Source organism: Sus scrofa, chromosome 13 (genome assembly GCF_054392235.1).
Source record: "Sus scrofa isolate SSC_HxYL_T2T_F1_AM1 chromosome 13, Sscrofa_HxYL_maternal_Yorkshire_Landrace_v2.0, whole genome shotgun sequence".
NCBI classification, from domain to species: Eukaryota; Metazoa; Chordata; class Mammalia; order Artiodactyla; family Suidae; genus Sus; species Sus scrofa.
Window position 1 is genome coordinate 162,053,892 of NC_139395.1, and position 20,839 is coordinate 162,074,730.

General features: G+C 39.5%; 1 protein-coding gene across 1 annotated transcript in view; it reads left to right on the top strand.

Moving 5' to 3' along the window:
* The window catches only part of CCDC80 (coiled-coil domain containing 80), a 139,577-nt gene extending 120,499 nt beyond the window's left edge, over nucleotides 1-19,078 (top strand). Inside the window, exon 5 of the transcript XR_014824841.1 lies at nucleotides 19,000-19,078. The gene's annotated coding sequence lies outside the window, so the exon portion shown is untranslated. The remainder of the gene's footprint in view (nucleotides 1-18,999) is intronic.
* Nucleotides 19,079-20,839: the final 1,761 nt, after the last annotated feature.

Genomic DNA, 20,839 nt, shown 5'->3' on the forward strand with positions numbered 1-20,839 from the left:
GCTCTTTTAGTTGGTAGAATGTCCTCCCATTTAAAAACCTGTGACTCTCTATTGTAAGACACATTCCAAACCTTTACTCATGATAAAGGCCCATCCAGTTCCCTGGTCCCGATCCATCCTTCCAGGCTTGCCTCTCACTCCTCTGTTACATACCTTGAGTTTCCAGACAGGTGGAATTTCTATTGCATTTTAAGACATTCTCTACACTTTGTTCAAGTTATTTCCTCAGGATAGTATGTTCTCCCTTATCTCTGCCCACTAAATGCCACTTAACTGTTTAAAGTCCAGCTTAGATCTTACTCTTCTCTCTTAGCATTGTCAGACATGATGTTTCTGCCCCCTGAACTATATAAGTTTGATTTTTGCCTCCATTTTGGCTCTTATGTCACACTATTTTGCATTATAGTTATTTGTACACATGTAAAATCTTTGCTAGATCCTCTCCTCCATAGGGACAGGGTTCATCATATTTTATGCATATAACTCATATGTTGAGTAAACATGGCACGTGGGTTATAACCAAAACATAACTTTGTTTTTGGAGTTACCATTGTGGCTCAGTGGGTTAAGAACTCAACATAGTGTCCATGAGGTTGCCAGTTTGATCCCTGGCCATGCTCAGTGGGTTAAGAATTGGGTGTTGCTGTGGCTGTGGTATAGGCCTGCAGCTGCAGCTCTGATTCAACCCCTGGCCTGGGAACTTCTGTATATAGCAGGTGCGGCCATAAAAAGGGAAAACAAATAACTTTGTTTCTATCTTTCAAACTTTATTGAGTACCAATAATCTACCCTTAGTTTGGGTAAAGGTTTGGCCATGGCTGTTCTGATTTTTCTAGAATTGTCTTGGAATCATTTCTGAAAACACAGTCATAATTCATAATTCGGTAATCACTCTGCTCAATCTAAAGAGGAAGACAAAACCTTAGAATTGACATTAGGCTTTCTCTCTTGGCATTGCTGGGATGGGTACACTCTCTAGTCCCTTCCTGCTAACCCCTCTCCTCACATTTGATTAATTTTTGTCAATTGCAAATATCCGTGCTTATTTATCCCCATCTTTGTCCAATAGGAGCCCACTTCAAGTTGACTCTGAATCCTTTTGTATAACTCTAGTAATTTTTCAAAGCTTTCTTGCTCTTTTTCAGACAAAATGTTTCAGGTTTATTTTGTACATTTCCTGCCCAGATCCTGAGTCAACTGTTTCTCCAAGACGCCCTTGTTTTTGGTTGCTGGTTTTGTTTTGTTTTTTTAGTGGGAAATGTTATGTCAATGCCACGATTCGGGTGTTGGAAATGCTCATGGCCACTGAGTTGGTAATTGTTTTCAGGCCTTTTCAGTGGATAGAGCCTAGTAATGCCTCCTTCCCTCCCTCCCTCCCTCTCTTTCTTCCTTCTTCCATTGTCCTTCCCATCCTCCCTCCTTCCTTCCCTTCTTTCTCTCTTCTTTCTTTCTTTCTTTCTTTCTTTCTTTCTTTCTTTCTTTCTTTCTTTCTTTCTTTCTTTCTTTCTCTCTCTCTCTCTTTCTTTCTTTCTTTCTCTCTTCTTTCTCTCTTCTTTCTTTCTTTCTTTCTTTCTTTCTTTCTTTCTTTCTTTCTTTCTTTCTTTCTTTCTTTCTTTCCTTCCTTCCTTCCTTCCTTCCTTCCTTCCTTCCTTCCTTCCTTCTTTCTTTCTTTCTTTCTTTCTTTCTTTCTTTCTTTCTTTCTTTCTTTCTTTCTTTCTTTCTTTCTTTCTTTCCTTTCTTTCTTTCTTTCTTTCCCTATCTATCTCCTAGCTCTGTGCTTTTGTGTGTGTGTGTGTGTGTGTGTGTAGGATAAAATACCTCCAATTAAAATTGGAGGAGTTCCTGTTGTGACTCAGTAGGTTAAGAACCTGTCATGATGTCCATGAGGATGCAGGTTCAATCCCTGGCCTCATTTGGTGGGTTAAGTATCCAGCATTGCCACAGGCTGCTGCGTAGGTCACAGATGCAGCTAGGATTCAGCCTGGCTGTGGCTGTTGCTTAGGTTAGTAGATGCAGCTGCTGTTAGACCCCTGGCCTGGGAACTTCCATATGCTGCAGGTGTGGCCCTCAGAAGAAGAAAAATTGGAAATGCTACAGGGTCTTATACTTCTGTATTGCACCTGTATTTCCTTCTTGTCACAGAGACTCATGTTCTCAGATATATAGGAATTGGAAGAATTAGATTATCCTATACTTATTTACTTAATCCCATGTTACACATAGAGTAGTGTTACAGGAAAGATGTTACCAGAATCTGGGTTCTTGTTCATGGAGACGAAGAATGAACTTCGCAAATACACACAGGCAACAAGCAAGCAAAAAGTCTTTATTATAGGAAAGCAAATAGCTCCCAGCAAGACACTGGGCAGGGGAGGAAGAGTTCCCCTTTCTATTGTTCTATAGAGGTTTTTTCCTTAAAAACAGGAGTAGCAACATGGGATCCTGCTATTAGTTCTTTTTCCTATTGACCTTGCCCAGTTTACCTATATCAGTCCTTGTCCAAAAGGGGTCTTAGAGGTGGATATGCCCCATAAGTTCTATGGTTTCTTTGTTCTTTTTTCTCTAGACTGGGAGTTGCTGGGAGTTGCCATTCCTCTCATTCCTTTTTTCAGTTGAGGAATGAGTTAGAGATTAACATCCATGTGGATATAAAACAGATTTACTCCCTGCAGTAAACAAGGCCAGTGGGGATGTTATTCCCTGGAACCCTTAAGTCACAGACATTAATTAATGACCATATCAAAGAAAATATTGAAGCCTGTGTTCTTACACTAACTATCTGAATTATTTTTCTGCCTCAGTAGTCTTAGAATAACAATATTTTTTATTTCAGGAAAATTTTCAAATTGTTTTTTAGGCTTTTTTTCTTTTGCTTTGATTTTTCTTCAGAGATTTATATTAACTGTATAGTTTAGTGGATCTTTTTTTTGGCCTACTTTCAATACTGTTAGTTTCTCTCAAATCCTTTTTACCTATTCATTTCTTTTGAATTTAAAAACTTGTCTAGGAGTTCCCATCATGACTGAGTGGAAACAAATCTGACTAGTATCCAGGAGGACACAGGTTCAATCCCTGGCCTTGCTCAGTGGGTTAAGGATCCAGCACTGCTGTGATCCAGCCCGGTAGGTTGCAGCTTGGATCTGGTATTTGGCCAGCAGCTACAGCTCTGATTCAACCCCTAGTCTGCGAACCTCTGTATGCCACGGGTGCGGCCCTAAAAAGACAAAAAAACAAAAAACAAAAAAAAAGCTTGTGTAGGGATTTCCCATTGTGGCTCAGCAGGTTATGAACCCAACTCATTTCCATGAGGATGCAGGTTCTATTCCTGGCCTCCCTCAGTGGGTTAAGTATCCGAAGTTGCTGTGGCTATGGCATAGGCCAGCAACTATAGCTCTGATTCAACGCCTAGCCTAGGAACTTCCATATGCTACAGGTGCAGCAAAAAACCAACCAAACAAAAACAGCAAATCAATAAATAAAAACTTGACTAATTTTCACCTATTTTAATAAGACACTCTCTGTCATGCTCATTCACCCCTGTGGTCTTCCTTGTTTAGTCTTTGTTTCTAGAATAAGTGTCTTTTATTTCTAATTCTTTTCTGAATTGTCACCTCATTTTGAGTTTTTCTGATCTAAATTATGCTGTTCTTTTATGTCTTGTGTTAATTTACTTTCTTTTATCTCTTTTTAAATCTGTCCCATGAACATGTCTTTCTGGCTTTTGTTGCTGGTAGGGAAGATATTCTCTTTTCTTATGATAACTTTGTATGGGATTTGACCTCAATACTTTCCTGTTTTCTTAATTAGTTCTTCCAAATTTTTAAGAAGGAGGAATGATTCAGGGAGGCTTTTCTAATTGCAAAGGGCTCTATTAACTGGTTTTTGTTTTTTCAATTTTATAGAGTTCAAAAATATTGTGGCTTGATCTTTGAACTCCATATCCCTCCTCTACGTTTATATGGATGTTTCCTTACATATAAACAATATCTTTACAAAGCTAGCCTGTGATTTCTATCCCTTCTCATGCCCTCCCTTCCTTCCTCTCTTAAACAAAAGCAAAACTAAGGAAAGGACTGCCTGTGTTTTCCGTTATTGACTTATATTCAAAAGAAGCTGCCACACATGGTATCCAAGGCCCACCAGTACTTTCCATTCTCACCACCTTGGTGCATCTGCCCAACATCCTGTTGCTGGTATTTGTACTTCTTTGCTTAAAGGCTTTCCCTGGACACCAGAACCTGCTTCATTTACCTGAGCAGCAGGCTAGAAGTGCCAGTTCCCCTCTTGAGAGAAGCCCTCATGTAATGACTGATGAGAGTCAATGTATATGATAGACAAAAAAATGGCCCACTCAAAGAGGTCCACATCCTAATCCCCAAACCTATGAATATGTTACCTAACATAGCAGAAGTTATTCTGTGAATGAGACTAAATTAATGATCTTGAGATGGAAGATGGTTCTGGATTATTTAAGTGAGCAGGGAAATTTGAAGATACCATTCTGCTAGCTTTGAAGGTGGAGGAAGGGGATACCAAGCCAAGGAATGCCAGTGGCCTCTAGAAGCTGAAAAGGCAAGGAAATGGATTTTCCCCTCGAGCTTTCAGATGCCCTGCCATCACCTTGATTTTAGCCCAGTGTAACTTATTTTGAACTATCGACCTCCTGAAGTGTAAGACAATAAATTGTGTTAAGCCACTGCATTTGTGACAATTTATTACTGGAGCAATAGGAAATTAATAAAATGGTTAAATGCAGCAGCTTCCTCAGTCCTTGAGTGGGATGATGCTGAGACATATGTTTTGAATTGGCTCTCAGAGTTTTTAGAGGTGGGGATCAAGAGCCTTGTCCGCCGTGGTGACCTTCTAGAAAACAAACCTTGTATTTGCTTCCTTCCCATTCCTAAGTTTTTGGCTCTCATACTTTGTCGGAAACTCCTCCAAACAAACTGCTTACGTTCAAGTTTTGAATTGGGATTTGCTTCTGGGAAAAGCCAATCTAAAACAGAACTTGAGATGGCCTTGATGAGAGACTGATGTTGGTACTTGTTTAAATTCTTCAAGTTTGGATTGAAGAAGGAAGTTTTTCATATGCCATACATTTTTATTATTTCCATGGTGCAGGGATATAGGGGCCTTGGAAAGTAGGTGGGAGCCTGAAACTCAGGGGGTGACAAAACATGGTCCCTGCCTTCCCCCCGCCCCGACCCCCACCTTTTTTGGATGTGCTTATTGTGTGGTTTTTTAGTACTTAGAGTGAGACTTTGTGTTGTGAGTCTCCAGAAGTGACCCCCTAGGGCCTCCATGGTCACCAGTGACTATGAATCAGAGGTGGAATTTTAATAATAGAAATCCTACTAGATGTTTGCGGGAACTCCAAGACTAGCTTATAAATAACCTGTGACTACTGAATACCAGCACTCTACCTGGACCCCAACTTGAGCAAACAGGAAGTAAAAGGATGAAGCTGTGTATTCCCAAAGTCATCCTTTCCAGTTACCCCCCTGGGCCAGCTGTGGCCGTAAAGGAAAAAGGACAAATGTAGTCAAGACTGATGCACTCTCCAGATCCCCTTTACTACTGAAGGACCTAATTCTTCTGCTGCTGGGAGTGTTTTCAGCTCTCAGTCTTACCTGGGAAGTTGCTGAAGAGAAGTACCTCACCAAGGGACACCCTGCTTTTCCTAAAGAAAGCCTACTCGAAGGGGCCATTCCCATTGTTGGCCGAAGCCTTTGCTGACACTGTATCACAACCTGGTGCCTCGCTCTGCTTAATTCTGCTCTCTTCTCTGCCCCTACATTCAATGATCCCTAGAGCATTCTTTAATAAATTTCCTGCTTGCTCATCTCAGTCTCAGAGTCTGCTTCTTAAGGAAATTAATCTTCAAAAATATAGGAAGAGCAAAGGTTGGGACAACCAGAAGCACAAATTTAGGAAATTGTCCACTGTTGCTGGACATCCTCACTCTTATCAGCAGCTACCTGTATTTCCTTTATACACTTTTCTGTATAGAAATGTGTCTCTGTGTGTCCACCCTTTTCCTAAAAGCTGAGAAGAAATCATATGAACAATTCTGCTCTGGCTTGAAGTAGCCTTCTATATAATATGGAGCATTGATGCACCATGGTCTATGAAATATATGTAGAAACATTATTTTTATCAAAATGGACCAAATGTTATCTAGCTAGAATTGATTGTTGTCATATAATAATTTAAACTATGAATGCTCTATTCTCTCTTCATTTGAGGAGACCAGTTGCTCTAAAAGTGGCTCTCCTTTATGTTATGTTTTATTAGTTCAAGGAACATTTCACTCAACAATCCTAAATGCTTATGAATTTTTTTTCTTTTTTTGGCTTCCCCATGGCATATAGAGTTCCCAAGCCAGGGATTTAATCTGAGCCACCCCCTGTGACATATGCTGCAGCTGCAGCACCATCAGATCCTTAACCCACTGTGGTAGGCTGGGAATCAAATCTGCATCCCAGCACTCCAGAGACACCAGCGATCTCATTGTACCACAGCAGGAACTCCAAAAATGCTTATGAAATTTTTAAGAGAACCCTCTCATGGAAATATTGGGAGCCTATGACTTACCTTTAGTTCATAGGACATGGAGTTGTGAGAAGCTACATAGAAACTTAATGGGGAAATTTTGTGTCATCCAAATATCTTGACTTTGGACAAGCTACCAAGGGGAGATATGATGTTGTCCCTTTGGAGAGGGATGTGTTCTCTTCAAAAATGTTTAGGCAGAGTTCCCCTTGTGGCTTAGCAGTAATGAACCCAACTAGTATCCACGAGGACATGGTTTTGATCCCTGGCCCCTACTCAATGGGTTAAGTATCCGGTGTTGCCTGAACTGTGGTGTAGGTCACAGAGGCGGTTTGGATCTGACGTTACTGTGGCTGTGGTATAGGCCAGCAGCTGCAGCTCTGATTCAACCTCTAGCCTGGGAACTATGCTGCAGGGATGTCCCTAAAAAGACCAAAAAACAAAAACATAAATATTTAGGTGAGCAAAGTGGTGGACATGGTAGAGAAAGCTTTGGCCCTTCTTTCTTAATAGTGAATCTAGAAATCTAGTTGTGTACTTTTTCCTGCCTGGAATAGAAGACTTTATTTCCAAATCTTCCTTGTAGGAAAATGTGGCCATACGATCAAGTCATGTTCACTCTGCTATAAGTGAAACTAGAAAATCTCGGTCATCCCCAAGGGCTGCCCTCTGCCTCTCTCTTTGAGCCCATAATGCAGACATGATGACTGGAGCTGAGACCATTCACCTTGGACCATGGACTCAGAGGATGGATGTCAGAGTTAAGATAGTGAAGCAAAAAAACCCAGTGTACAGGGTTGCTGAATGAAGAGCCGTAACATCAGCCCTGCCTTGCCTACCTCTCAACTACTTTGCCTGTAAAAGAAACACTGTTCTCTCCTTTTTTTTTTTTTTTTTTTTTTTTTGCTTTTTAGGGCCACACTCCAGGTACATGGAGGTTCCCAGGCTAGGGGTCGAATCGGAGCTGTAGCTGCCAGCCTACACCACAGCCACAGCAACGTCAGATCTGAGCCATGTCTGCGACATACACCACAGCTCTGTTCTGCTTTATTAAAGCCATCATTATTTTGGACTTTTCCACTATATACAATCTGAACTCAATCCAAACTGATGTAGAAATCAAGTGATGTTATCCTGAAATAGCCCTTTGACCTGTCATCATCCCTCCTAGGGAAGGCTAGGGATGTGCTGTCCCGTGGCCTCCATAGTTATCAGATCTCAGGTACACTAAGCGTCACAGGAGATGAATTAAGCTAGAGAACTTCAAGGTGCTGCTGCCTCTTCTCCTTCCTCTCTCCCTCCACTTCCTCCTAATTTAATCAGATCTGCCAATTAGCTTTGCCATGCAAGGTAGCAGGGGTTACAGAGTTTCATGGTTTAGGATGTGGATACATTTGGGAGGCTGGTATTCAGCCTACCTCGCTAATCTCGAGATCTTGTTTAAAAGTCATCCAGGAAAGATTTTTTTCCTAATTTAAAAGCAACAGAAGGATAGTATAAGAAAAAAATATATATGTATGAGTGGGTCTCTATGTGGTATGGCAGAAATTGACACAACACTGTAAATCAACTATAAATAAATAAATAAAAGCAACAGAAATTGTTACATATGGTTTCTGTTAGATATGCATGCCTGAAAAAGGGCATCTTTCATTAATCAAAAATTACTTTTAAAATATTTAAAGGCAAAAACACACTATTTACTGAAAATATAACAGGCAAGGTGACAAGAGCTTTCTATATTCGATATATGCATTATAAAATTTTTTAAACTAGTGAGAAAATCACTGACTCCAATATCTTGATAAATAGTTAATTGTGCAAGAATAACAATTCACAAGTGAAAAAACATCCCCCAAATCTGTTCACCCTCATTAAGCATAAAAATGCAAATTAATGAAATCTTACTTTTAAAATGATGATGATGGAGTTCCCTGGTGGCTCAGTGGATTAAGAATCCAGTATTGTCACTTCTGTGTCTTGGGTCTCTGTTGAGGCACAGGTTTGATCCCTGGCCACAGAACTTCCACATGCCATGGACATGGCCAAAAAATTAAAAAATAAACAAATAAAATTATGATCATAACAAAAAATCACTAATGTAAGGGTGCAGTTAACCAAATCTGCTTGCTTTCATAATTTGCCCCTAGAAATGTACATTGATCTTTCTTGAAAGTTATGTAGCGCTTAGTATCAAGAATGCTAAAAATGCTCATATATTCAATTCGGTAATAACACTCTGAGAAATCATCCAAAATGCAGCAGAGAAAAAAATGTTTATTTTTATGTGAAAAACTGAAAAAACCTAAAAAGACAAAAGACAAAAAAAAAAAAAAAAGTAGTGCTGGAATTTAAATATTCGTTACCTATTTAAACATATCCTACTGGAGAGTATTTTTTTCCTAAATCACTTGGAGAAATACCCATGGTACAGGTAGGGAGAGAGATCCTATAAGGCAGTTGAGATCCTATAACGCAGTTGAGCAGCGACTAAAAATATGCTCAAAGGTCAGGAGAACATGCCTCCCAGGGACCTTGTCTCTGAGTTTCCTTTCAAATCATTATTTAGATACGTAGTTATTTGAATTAAGAAAATTAGATATGTAGTTATTTGAGTGTATTAACACTGACTCCACTCAGCATTAAAGGGATAAAGGGGATCCAAATTCAGTCAGTTACCATTGCCATGGCTCTACCAGACATTAGGTATGAAATCCTGCACTTCTGAACCAGTTGGTAAATGGCAACTAGTTTATGCCCTGTGCCCTTGAGTAACTACTCCCTGCTCCCCTGGCCTCCTGGGCCCTTCTCTCACCTGAGGTTCTCTTCATTATTATTTTTTCTTTTTTTGCTTTTTTAGGACCACACCCACAGCATATGGAAGTTCCCAGGCTAGGGGCTGAATTGGAGCTATAGCTGCTCTCCTACACCACAGCTACAGCAACTGGGATCCAAGCCGCCTCTGCAAACTATGCCACATCGCATGGCAACACTGGATCCTCAACCCACTGAGCGGAGCCAGGGATCGAACCCACATCCTCATAGATCCTAGTTGGGTTTGTTAACTGCTGAGCCACTAAGAGAACTCCTTCATTATTGAGCCACTGAAATGACCTGCACAAAGTGGTCTCCAGGAAGCTGCTGGATATATGTATGCGTATGTGTGTGTCTGTGTGTGTATACACACATGTATATATATACACACACATATATATATAAACTTATATCCATATACATATATATACATACACACGCTGTATATATACATACACATGCTGCTGGATGTGTGTGTGTGTGTATTTCATGACAAACTTCACCCAAATTCTTTCTTCGATCTTATTCCAAAATAAAGCTAACTCTATTTTGTTTTGCTTTGAATTACTGCTTACTTCATTTGCATGTTCTTTTTCTCCTAAAGCCATGTAAACAAGGAGAGGGTTCTACTGCTAAGACAAGTATGAGTGGAACATGTGCAGGGCAGCTCTGAAAAAGCCCTTCATTTTATTTGGTCTGATTGCCACTGTGCGCTTAGCCACTTTCACTTTTATAGTTAAAAGAATGCGAATTTTCCAGGTTTCTGCCTACTTTCTACGCTTTTTTTTTTTTTTTTTTTTTTTTTTTTACTATTTTTCCCATTGATTGGCTGACCTTCACAGTTTCTTCCAAACAGTAATTTAACACTGCAATTTCTACTAACTAACTTTCATGTCTTCCCATCTTCTACAAAATAGAGTCCCCCTATGGAGACTATTACCCATTGAACAAAGGGTATGGGAAAACAAAATAAAAAGTTGTATATTTGACATTGTCATAACTATGCAAAATTAATGTGTTAGACTGGGTTTTTCCAAAAGCCAACTCCAAAGCAGGATGAAAATGCAACGATTAGATTAGGGGAAATGCCTACAGAAAAAAAATGCCGGGAAGAACTATCAGACCACAAAGCAAATGTGATGCAGAGTGACAGCAGGATGTGGGTAGGGCTGTGTACTGCAGGGAAGGTTTAGTGAAGCTCTAAGGGAGTCCTTAAGCTAAAGTAGATCATTAGAAGAGTGCTGTGTCTCTCAGAAATGGACCAGCCTTGGTATTTCTGTTGTGCTCAGTCATTGGCTAGGAAGCATAGTCTCATGGCACAAATAGAGTGATAAGTTTCAGAGTGTATGTAGAACCTGGAGCTTTGGGACCATTATAGCCTTTGCAGTTGTAAAGCTACAAGATATACCACCTTTTTTTTCCATGTAACTCCCAAGTCCCTCCTAGAAGAACAAACTCATGGCTTAAGACCTTAACATTTTTTTGAGATCTGAAGCTGCAGGAGCATCGAAGCATGGACACATCCACAAAGGTAAAAGATAAAACAATTTGCAGAGCAAAGATACATCTGTAAATTGGCTTCACGAGGAAAGCAATGAGATAAACCCACACAATGGCACAAAAGGATAAGCATATACAAATATAGTACACACAGGTGCCCAGGGTATAAGGAAAGTCAGCCCTCTCCCTGCCCATGCTTCAAAGATACAAATAAACTAGACATAATTTCTCTATTCTTTTCTGTCTGAGTGGGAGGAAAGAAAGGATATGCATTTATCAGAATCCTAATTTTGTTCCAGGCACTGTTGTTAGTGGTTTCCTCTTTGTTAATTTAAAACATACGTTATTGGAGTTCCTGTCGTGGCTCAGTGGTTAACGAATCCAACCAGGAACCATGAGGTGGTGGGTTTGATCCCTGGCCTGCCTCAGTGGGTTAAGGATCCGGTGCTGCCGTGAGCTGTGGTGTAGGTCAAAGACACGGCTTGGATCTGGCGTTGATGTGGCTGTGGAGTAGGCTGGCAGCTACAGCTCCGATTTGACCCCTAGACTGGGAATCTCCACCTGCTGTGGGAGCAGCCCTAGAAAAGACAAAAAAACAAAACAAACAAACCAAAAAAAACCCATATGTTACTGTTTTTGTCTCTTATTGAAAACTCATAACAAGCTTTTAGGTAAGTGTGATTATTCTTGCTTTACAGAAGAAATAATGGGATTCGAAGTTAAATAACTGGTTTAAGGACACACATCTAGTAAATGACAGAACCAGAATACATTTCAAGTCTCTCCATAGGGAAGTAAGGGGAGAAGGGTGTTCTGGTGTTGTCTACATATACTATTTTTTTATGGAAAGAATATTTTTCCTCAAAGCATCTTCAATCTCCTAACTTTCATAGCAAGGATATTTTACACCCTCTTTTAGGATCAACCCTATCCCCCTCATAGTATGAAACTGATCCTCTCACCAAAATGGACATATTAAAGAACCAAGGGGAGTTTCCTGGTGGCTCAGTGAATTAAGGATCTGGCATTGTCACTGCTGTGGCTCTGGTCACTGCTTGTGGGGTGGGTTCAGTCCCTGGCCTGGGAACTTCTGCATGCCATGGGTGGAGCCAAAAAATAATAATAATAAAATAAAGAGCCAGGGGAAGGAACTCAATATCAAGCCAGCATCCTCACCATCTTAGGTGGTATCCAAGATTGTGATCCTTTTCTGTACCCCAGTTTTAGTAAGCGGTCCCTGCCTTGGTTACCTATCCAGCCCTCCAGTCTTGCTGCAGCTACAGGACTTCTTTGACTACTTCCAGTCTTTTGGAGGGTTACAGCCTTTTCCCTGAGGGACAGGCCCAATGGCTAGACCCTTTTTTAGATCTCTTGTTCTCAGGCCTTGAATTCTCTCTATCCTTTACTTCTGAGGTCTCTCTGTGAAGTTGACTTATACCTGTGAAATTTCTTGGATTTCAGACTTCCTTTAATCTATGCCATTTCTCTGCTGATCAAAACTTCGCTACGACACTTTTGAGTCCCAATCTCTATGCAACGATGATCACCACCAGCAAATAAACATTTTCAACTTGGTCCACAATCTTATCTTTTGGCTTATTAATACAGGATTTCCTGCTCTCCACTATGTCCAAATGAAAGCCCATCTGTGGTTCAGAAACAATTACAGATGCAATCTACTGGTCACTTTGCATATATTACCTCATAAAAGACAGACATTATTACTATCTGTGTTCTACAGAACAGGAAGTTTGAGACATGGAACAGATTTGGTTCTCTGGAAACAGACACTGAAATAGATTGCGGAAAATGAAAGGGAGGGGGAGCAGAAGGAAGACTGGGCTGAGAAGGAAGTCAAAGTAGGATATAAGCCTGACATAATCTTGGCAGACTCAAGGAGCCAGATTGGGAGCTTTGGGTGAGGTATTGCCCACCAGCATCTCCTGAGAAGTAAAGACGGTCAGCCCTTTATACACTTGCCTTGTTCCATCACTGCATACAAGCTGTCATGCGAAAACATGACCTTGGACATGAGCCTCACCTGAGCAGACCCTGAAGGAATATACATCTGGGTGCTATCTGCTGACTGCATTCCCTACAGCTAAGAGCAATCTGTCCTTGAAGGGGCATCTGCATCTACTACAGACTCTAATAGTCTAGGAAATACATGAAAGAATCTATAGCTAGTAAGAGGCAAAGATCTAACATGAAGTCTTTTGTGACTCAAAAGCCCATGACCTCCCCCAAATTCATATAACTGATTTCCAAATCTTCATCCAAAGTAGCTATATTAGAATCACCTTTAAAAATAGAGATTCTTTAGGAGTTCCTGTCATGGTGCAGTGGAAACAAATCTGACTAGGAACCATGAGGTTGCGGGTTTGATTCCTGGCCTTGCTCAGTGGGTTAAGGATCCAGTGTTGCTGTGGCTGTGGTGTAAGGCGGCATCTGTAGCTCCGATTAGACCCCTGGCCTGGGAACCTCCATATGCCACAAGTATGGCCCTAAAAAGCAAAAAAAAAAAAAAAAAAAAAAAAAGGTGGGGTGTATTCTTCAAAATATGAATATTTGGCCTCAATCCTGTGAAATTCTTATTCAACATACATGGATGGGATCCAAGAATTCCACTTGATTTAAAAAAATGCCCAGGCTGGCTCTAAAATACAGTAATATATAGCAACTTTTGCTATCATTGATGAGGAGCACATGTCAAGTAGGAGGATGGAAATTGTTTTGAACACCAGGCTACAATTCTGGTAGAAGCTATGCCATGAGGTTTGGAGTGTTAAGAAAATTTAGAATCAAAGATTCATCCTTCTGGATTGATGTTATCTAAAGTCAATGGTAAGACCACTCTAGGTCCCTGAGTCTTATTCTGCAAATGCTGTTTCTTTGATTGCCCTGGGTTAAAATATTGGAGAAAGTAAAGCGTCATGATTCATGAAAGTAACTGCATCTGTAAGCGAACTGAAGAATTTGGCTCCCTGAGGAGCTCCAAAGATGTTCGCAGAATGAATTTGAAGATTCCAAATTCTATTTTGCTTCTTTCACCATAAAAATGGAGATAGATTCATGTTTTAAAATTTTCTAAGATATAGTGCAATTACTTCTTAAGATGTAGTAAATTCTTTAAATTCGCAAATTTAACAAAAAAATATATATAATTCTCTAATCAAATAGCACATGATTTTAATGGGACATGGTCAAGACAGAAGCTTAATTACTAGATGAATTATAGATTTAAAGCAAAATTGGCTTGAGCTAACAAACTTCTGAGCCAGGCTTCTTTCAATTCTCTACCGTAATGAAGAGAGCAGTAGGATTCTAAAGAAGGGTTCTGTTTACAGTGCAACTCTAAGGACTACAGCTTTGGTGGGACAAAGGTCCAGTCATGCTTTTAAAAGTCAACAAAATAGACATCCTTAAAAAATATATTAGATGTTATATGTTTTTGTTTACCAAATTTTATCTAATTAGCATGGGCTTTTTATATGAACAAATCTTTAGAATAGTAAGTCATGAAGGTTTTATGCTGTGATAAACAAAATACATACAACTTCTATCTGGTTTGGGATAATATCCTGGATATCTTGGCCTTGTGGTATATGAATTTTGACTTCTAGAACCATTTTAAAGGGAAAAGGAGGCTTAGCTCTGTTGCTACATGTTGTTTGCATTCCATCATGAGCATGGGGAATAAAGTTGTATAAATATTATATAAAAATTTTGCAGGATATTTACTCCAGAACAGAAGTACTGAAAAGCTATGTGCAGTTGCTCAGTGTGGCACTGTAGCAGTTGAAATGCATGAATATTTAAGTTTGAACACTGACAGATAACATGAGGTAATTGCAGTGCTTGGTGACGGAGCTCTTTAAAATATGGAATAGTGACTTTTCATCTTTGTGCCTCAAACCACTGCACAGTGTCTATTTGAATCAACGAGTATATGATAACTGATTTTTAACCTTAGGTACTTAAAACCATTAAAATTTGGCCTTGGAAAAAAATCACCAGCCTCTTAGAGAAAGGCTTATGAAATCGATGTCTGTCAGTGACCACAGATGTCACAAATCTAGATTTTTCCTTTGGAAACTCAAATGGGTGAATTTAATTTGTTTCTATGATTAAAAGCTAAGCTAATTATTACAAGTGGTCTTGGAGAAAATAGTCCTCCATTGATCCAATGTGATCTTGAGTTTTTCCATTTCTTCTTTTATTTTTCTATTCTGTTTCACTCAGACAATAACCGCATGAAGAATGTTGAAAATGGAAGTTTCCTTTAGTTGATATTCAAGGTGTAATTCAGCTCGGAACTTTATCATTTAGAGAGAACAAGCAGCTACTACTAACAATGATCTTGTTCCATTGATACTTATCTGCAGATTAAAGACAGTTGCCCTTCCCTCATCTGTTGAGGAAGAGCTTCCTGTCACTCATTTTCTCCACAACCTCAGGTAAATCTCCACTGGTTTAATGACAATAAGCATTCTCATCTTCTTATGACATGATGTTTGGGAAGGAAAAAAATCCCAAATCTCTTATATAAAAGTAGGTTCATAATCACAAGCTGTGGAAAGGGGGAAAGTGTATACATCCCGACAGATATTTTTTACCATAAGTTTCCTGACCTTGATTTGATTAAAATCTCAAACTAAAGATTGCAATAGTGCAGATTCCTTTAGAGTTCAGTTGTTCGTTTCACGGAATTTTGAATAAGAAAAAAAAACCAAACCTCATTTGGGGGTTAAACGGGTGGTATGGAAGGAGAAGTTGAAGACTGAGTTGCTTTACAGGTCAGAGCATTTGAAAGTGAACAGCCAATTTGACAAGAAGCAATAACCGCAGAAGTACCACGTAGTCTTCCTGTTCGTTTTTATTCACAAACTTGCAGGTTCTTCTTACTGCCTTCCCTCACCTCCTCTCTTCTCTATCTTATAAATGTCATTGAAGTAGGTAACCTGAGCCAGCCCCGATGCCTTCTGCATGAACATCCCTGATAGGAGCAGGAAATGAAGATGTCACTTGCCATGCTTGGAACTGGGAAACTATTTTAGTTCCTCTTCCTAATCCCACATCTAGGCATCTCAAGTAACAATGGTAAGGCACATACTTATATTTCTCAGGGCATGTTACAGGTGATGTTTTCCCTTGTTGATCTTCGTAGGATGTGGTATTTATGTCAAATGGATAGTGGTAGATCAAGTAGTTAGATTTGCTCACTAAAGATATTATAGAACCTAAACCAAACTAGAACATGGTATTTACATCATAGCTTGGCTGTTTTTCTTAAAAGCATGTTCTGCTGATAGGAAAAGAGAACTGGGAAGACGATATAGATAGTTCAGTACAAATTTATCACTACTACTAACAAAAGTTTGCCAGATGCCATACTGATGGTGAATAAATAGCTTGTTCTTTCCAAAGTGAGACTAGAGGAGTGTTAAGATGCTCAGCTGGGTAGGTAAGGTGTTGAAAAACTGTGGTTATATCTGACTCCATGGTTACTCTTGAATAATGCCGCTAAATAAATTCTCGCTACTTTGCTTCAGTGGGGTGTATGTATGCCTTGAGAATACTGAATGAGACAATGCTGAGAAACAGATCAGCGCATTCCAGCTCTGTTTCTATTACGTTGAAAGAAAATTTTTTCCTACTTGGGTGTCATTTGAGATGGACAACAGCTTGGATTCTGCATAGATGGTGTTGGACCACTTCTGGAAGGATTTTATGCAAGCAAAAAGATAATGAGTTTGCGTGCATCCTCACATTGTCATAATTACCTACATCTTATAAAGAAAGAAGAGCTATAAAAAGCTAGCATAGGCGTTCCCATTGTGGCACAGCAGAAACGAATCTGACTTGGAACACTAAGGTTGCGGGTTCAATCCCTGGCCTCGCTCTATGGATTAAGGATCCAGTGTTGCCATGAGATGTGATATACGTTGAAGATGAGGCTCAGATTTGATGTAGCTGTGGCTGTGGTGTAGACTGGCAGCTGTAGCTCTGATTGGACCCCTAGCCTGAAAACCTCCATATGCCGCAGGTGCAATCCTAAAAAGCAAAAAAACAAAACAAAACAAACAAACAAAAAAACAAACCTAGCACAAGTTTCTAATCTCTTGGTTTCAAATATCTTGCCTTATTGTCCCCATAAACACACATATATAAATTCTATAGGATGTCATCTCTTCTTCAGTTCTGGAACTGAGTGGTTTGGAATTTGTTTTCATGCTTTCAAGATGTTACACAACCATGTGCAAAATAAAAATCCCTTTCCATCATCTAAGCATTTTTATTTTTGTAAGTATTTAGTGTTACAGTGATGGGGTGCTTAGATGGCTGACTGGACTTTTCATTTTCTATGAGGTGCCTACAATCATACAGCTACAACTGGAGTCAAATATTGTGGAACAGAAATAATGCCAGTTTGAAGGGTATATAAACTATACTCTGTGAAATGAAGTTAAAGATTGTTCAGTGATGTATCACTGGGAGAGTAGTACAACTTCTCTTCCTCCTCTCAATGTACTTAAGAAAATGGACTTGGGTGTTAGAATTGGGTTCATTGACCGGCTCTGCCACTTAATGTGTGACCTTGGCTAAGTTTCTTATCCTCTCTTTCTTTTTTTGTCTTTTTAGGGCCATCCCCATGGAATATGGAAGTTCCCAGGTTAGGCGTCAAATGGAGCTACAGCTGCCGCCCTACACCACAGCCACAGCAGCATGGAATAGGAGCCGTGTCTTCAACCTACACCACAGCTCACGGGCAATGCCAGATCCTTAACCCACTGAACAAGGCCAGGGATCAAACTTGCATCCTCATGGATCCTAGTCAGATTCACTTCTGCTGAGCCATGATGGGGAACTCCTTATCCTTTCTTATACTTGGTTTCCTCATTTGTAAAAAAGGCATAATAATTAATTATTATAATTGTACTTAAATTATGCATCTATTTTGAAGACTGTAAATACAGTAGTTAAAGTGCCTGGCATAGTAAGTAAATTAACAAAATCTTGATAAATATTAATGGTATTTTTAAATTTAAATTTTTATTTATTTTTATTTTCTAAATTTATTGTAGTATAGTTGATTACAATGTTGCATTATTTTCAGGTGTACAGCAAAATGATTCAGCTATACATACACATATGTCAATTCTTTTTCAGATTCTTTTCCCATAAATTTTGCTACAGAATATATTGCATAGAGTTACCTGTGCTATACAGTAAGTCCTTGTTGATTATCTACTATATATATAGCAGTGTGTATATGTTTATCTCAAACTCCTAATTTATCCCTCCCTACCACAGTTTCCCCTTTGGTGACCATAGGTTTTTTTTCTTTTTTTTGAAGTCCCTGAGTCTCTGTTTTGTAAATAAGTTCACTTGTATCACTTTTTTTAGATTCCACATATAAGTGATAGCATATGATATTTGTCTTTGTCTGACTTACTTCACTTAATATGATAATCTCTAGGTCCATCTGTGTTGCTGCAAATGGCATTATTTCATTCCTTTTTATGGCCAAGTAATATTCCACTGTATATATGTACCACATCTTCTTTATTCATTCCTCTATCAATGGACACCTAGGTTGCTTCCATGTCATGGCTATTGTAAATAGTGCTGCAATGAATATCGGGATGTGTATATTTTTTTGAATTATTGTTTTCTTTAGCTAAATGTCTAGGAATTGAATATAGTAGTTCTATTTTTAAGTTTTTTAAGGAAGCTTCATATTGTTCACCATAGTGATTGTACCAATTTGCATGCCCACTGACAATGTAGGAGGTCTCCCTTTTCTAATGGTATCTTTGCTAATATTCTTTCATCAAGCACCCCCCACAAAATTCAACCCCTATGTTCATTGCAGCACTATTCACAATAGCCAAGACATGAAAGCAACCTAAATGTCCATTGACAGATGAATGGATTAAGATGTGGTACATATAAGAGTTCCCATCATGGCGCAGTGGAAACAAAGCTGACTGGGAACCATGAGGTTGCGAGTTCGATCCCTGGCCTCACTCAGTGGGTTAGGGATCTGGCTTGCCATGAGCTGTGGTGTAGGTTGCAGACGAGGCTCAGATCCTGTGTTGCTGTGGCTCTGGTGTAGGCCGGCAGCAACAGCTCCAACTAGGGAGCCTGGGAACCTTCATGTGCCATGGGTGCGGCCCTCAAAAGACAAAAAAGACGAAAAAAAAAAAAAGATGTGGTACATACACACAGTGGAATACTACTCAGTCATAAAAAGAACAAAACAATGCCATTTGCCGCAACGTGGAAACAACTAGAGATTCTCATACTAAATGAAGTAAGTCAGAAAGAGAAAGACAAATACCATATGATATCACATATATGGAATCTAAAATATGACACAATGAACCTATCTGCAGAACAGAGAGAGATTCACAGACATGGAGAACAGACTTGTGGTTGCCAAGAGTGGGGGGGAATGGTATGGACTGGGAGTTGGGGGTTAGTAGATGCAAACTATTACATTTGGAATGGATAAGCAGGAGTTCCCATTGTGGTGCAGAGAAATGAATCCAACTAGGAACAATGAGGTTGAGGGTTCAATCCCTGGCCTTACTCAGTGTGTTAAGGACCCAGTGTTGCCATGAGCTGTGTGTAGGTCACAGAGGCAGCTTGGATCTAGCATGACTGTGGCTGTGGCGTAGGCCGGCAGCTGTAGCTCCCATTTGATCCTTAGCTTGGGAACCTCCATAGCCTCGGATGCAGCCCTAAAAAAAAAAAAAGCAAAAAAAAAACATGGAATGGATAAGCAATGGGGTCCTGCTGTATGGCTCAGTGAACTATATCCAGTCATTTGTGATAGAACATGATAGAAAACAATATGAGAAAAAGAATGTATATATATGTATCACTGGGTCACTTTGCTGTTCAGCAGAAATTGACAGAACATTGTAAATCAACTATAATAAACATTTTTTAAAATGTGAAGCAAGTTTTGACATTGTCATTTAAATAGTTGAGTTTTTGAAGCTAAAATAAAATGAATAGATGAAATATATTGTACGATATTTTGAGCTAAAATATAGTGACTCAAATTGTTTGGGAAGGAGTTCCCATCATGGTTCAGTGGTTAAGGAATCTGACTAGTATCCATGAGAATGCTGGTTCGATCCCTGGCCTTGCTCAGTGTGTTAAGGATCTGGTGTTGCTGTGAGCTGTGGTGTAAGTCACAGAGGCAGCTCCAATTCTGTGTTGCTGTGGCTGTGGCATAGACCAGCAGCTACAGCTCTGATTCTACCCCTAGTCTGGGAACCTCCTTATGCCACAGGTGTGGCTCAAAAAAGCAAAAAAAAAAAAAAAAAAAAATTATTTGAGAAATGAAGTGGAAGGGCTTGGACAAAGTAGTGGCCAGGTTTCTCATACAGCAGTTAATGGATGGCAGCATCACTTGAATTAAATTAAGGATGCAGTTTGAGATAAAGAATATTTGGTGAGGTTTGTACTCCCAGACAGAGCTGATGGCTCTATTCCTTAAAACCTCATTAATTTTCACATTTATATCTTAGGGATTTCCTATGATTTACTTAATTACTGAATTCTTTACACTGGCACAGTTTCAAAGTATTTAAACATAATTTTTCAAGATTTTCCTGTCCACTTCAAAGCAGTGTGAGGTCTGTATATCTCTTCCCGGGAATGAGGTTGCCTCAATAATAAGGTGACAAAAAGGTAATGTTCTCTGTAGACTTCCTGTCTAAGGTCCTTCTTTATAATGAAATCATCCTTGTTTGCTTTTTGAGTTTCTCAAAAAAAAAAAAAAAATTGGGAGGAACTCTGTCCCTTTGTATCTAGCATGTGGTTTCTGCCTGGATGAAAGTAATAAATGTGTCAGCACTTAAACCTGGACAGATGGATAGATTATGCTACCACGAGCTAGGCTGCAGGTGGAGATGCTCCTGTCAATCACCTGCCCTATCACCAGTGAGTGGCTCCA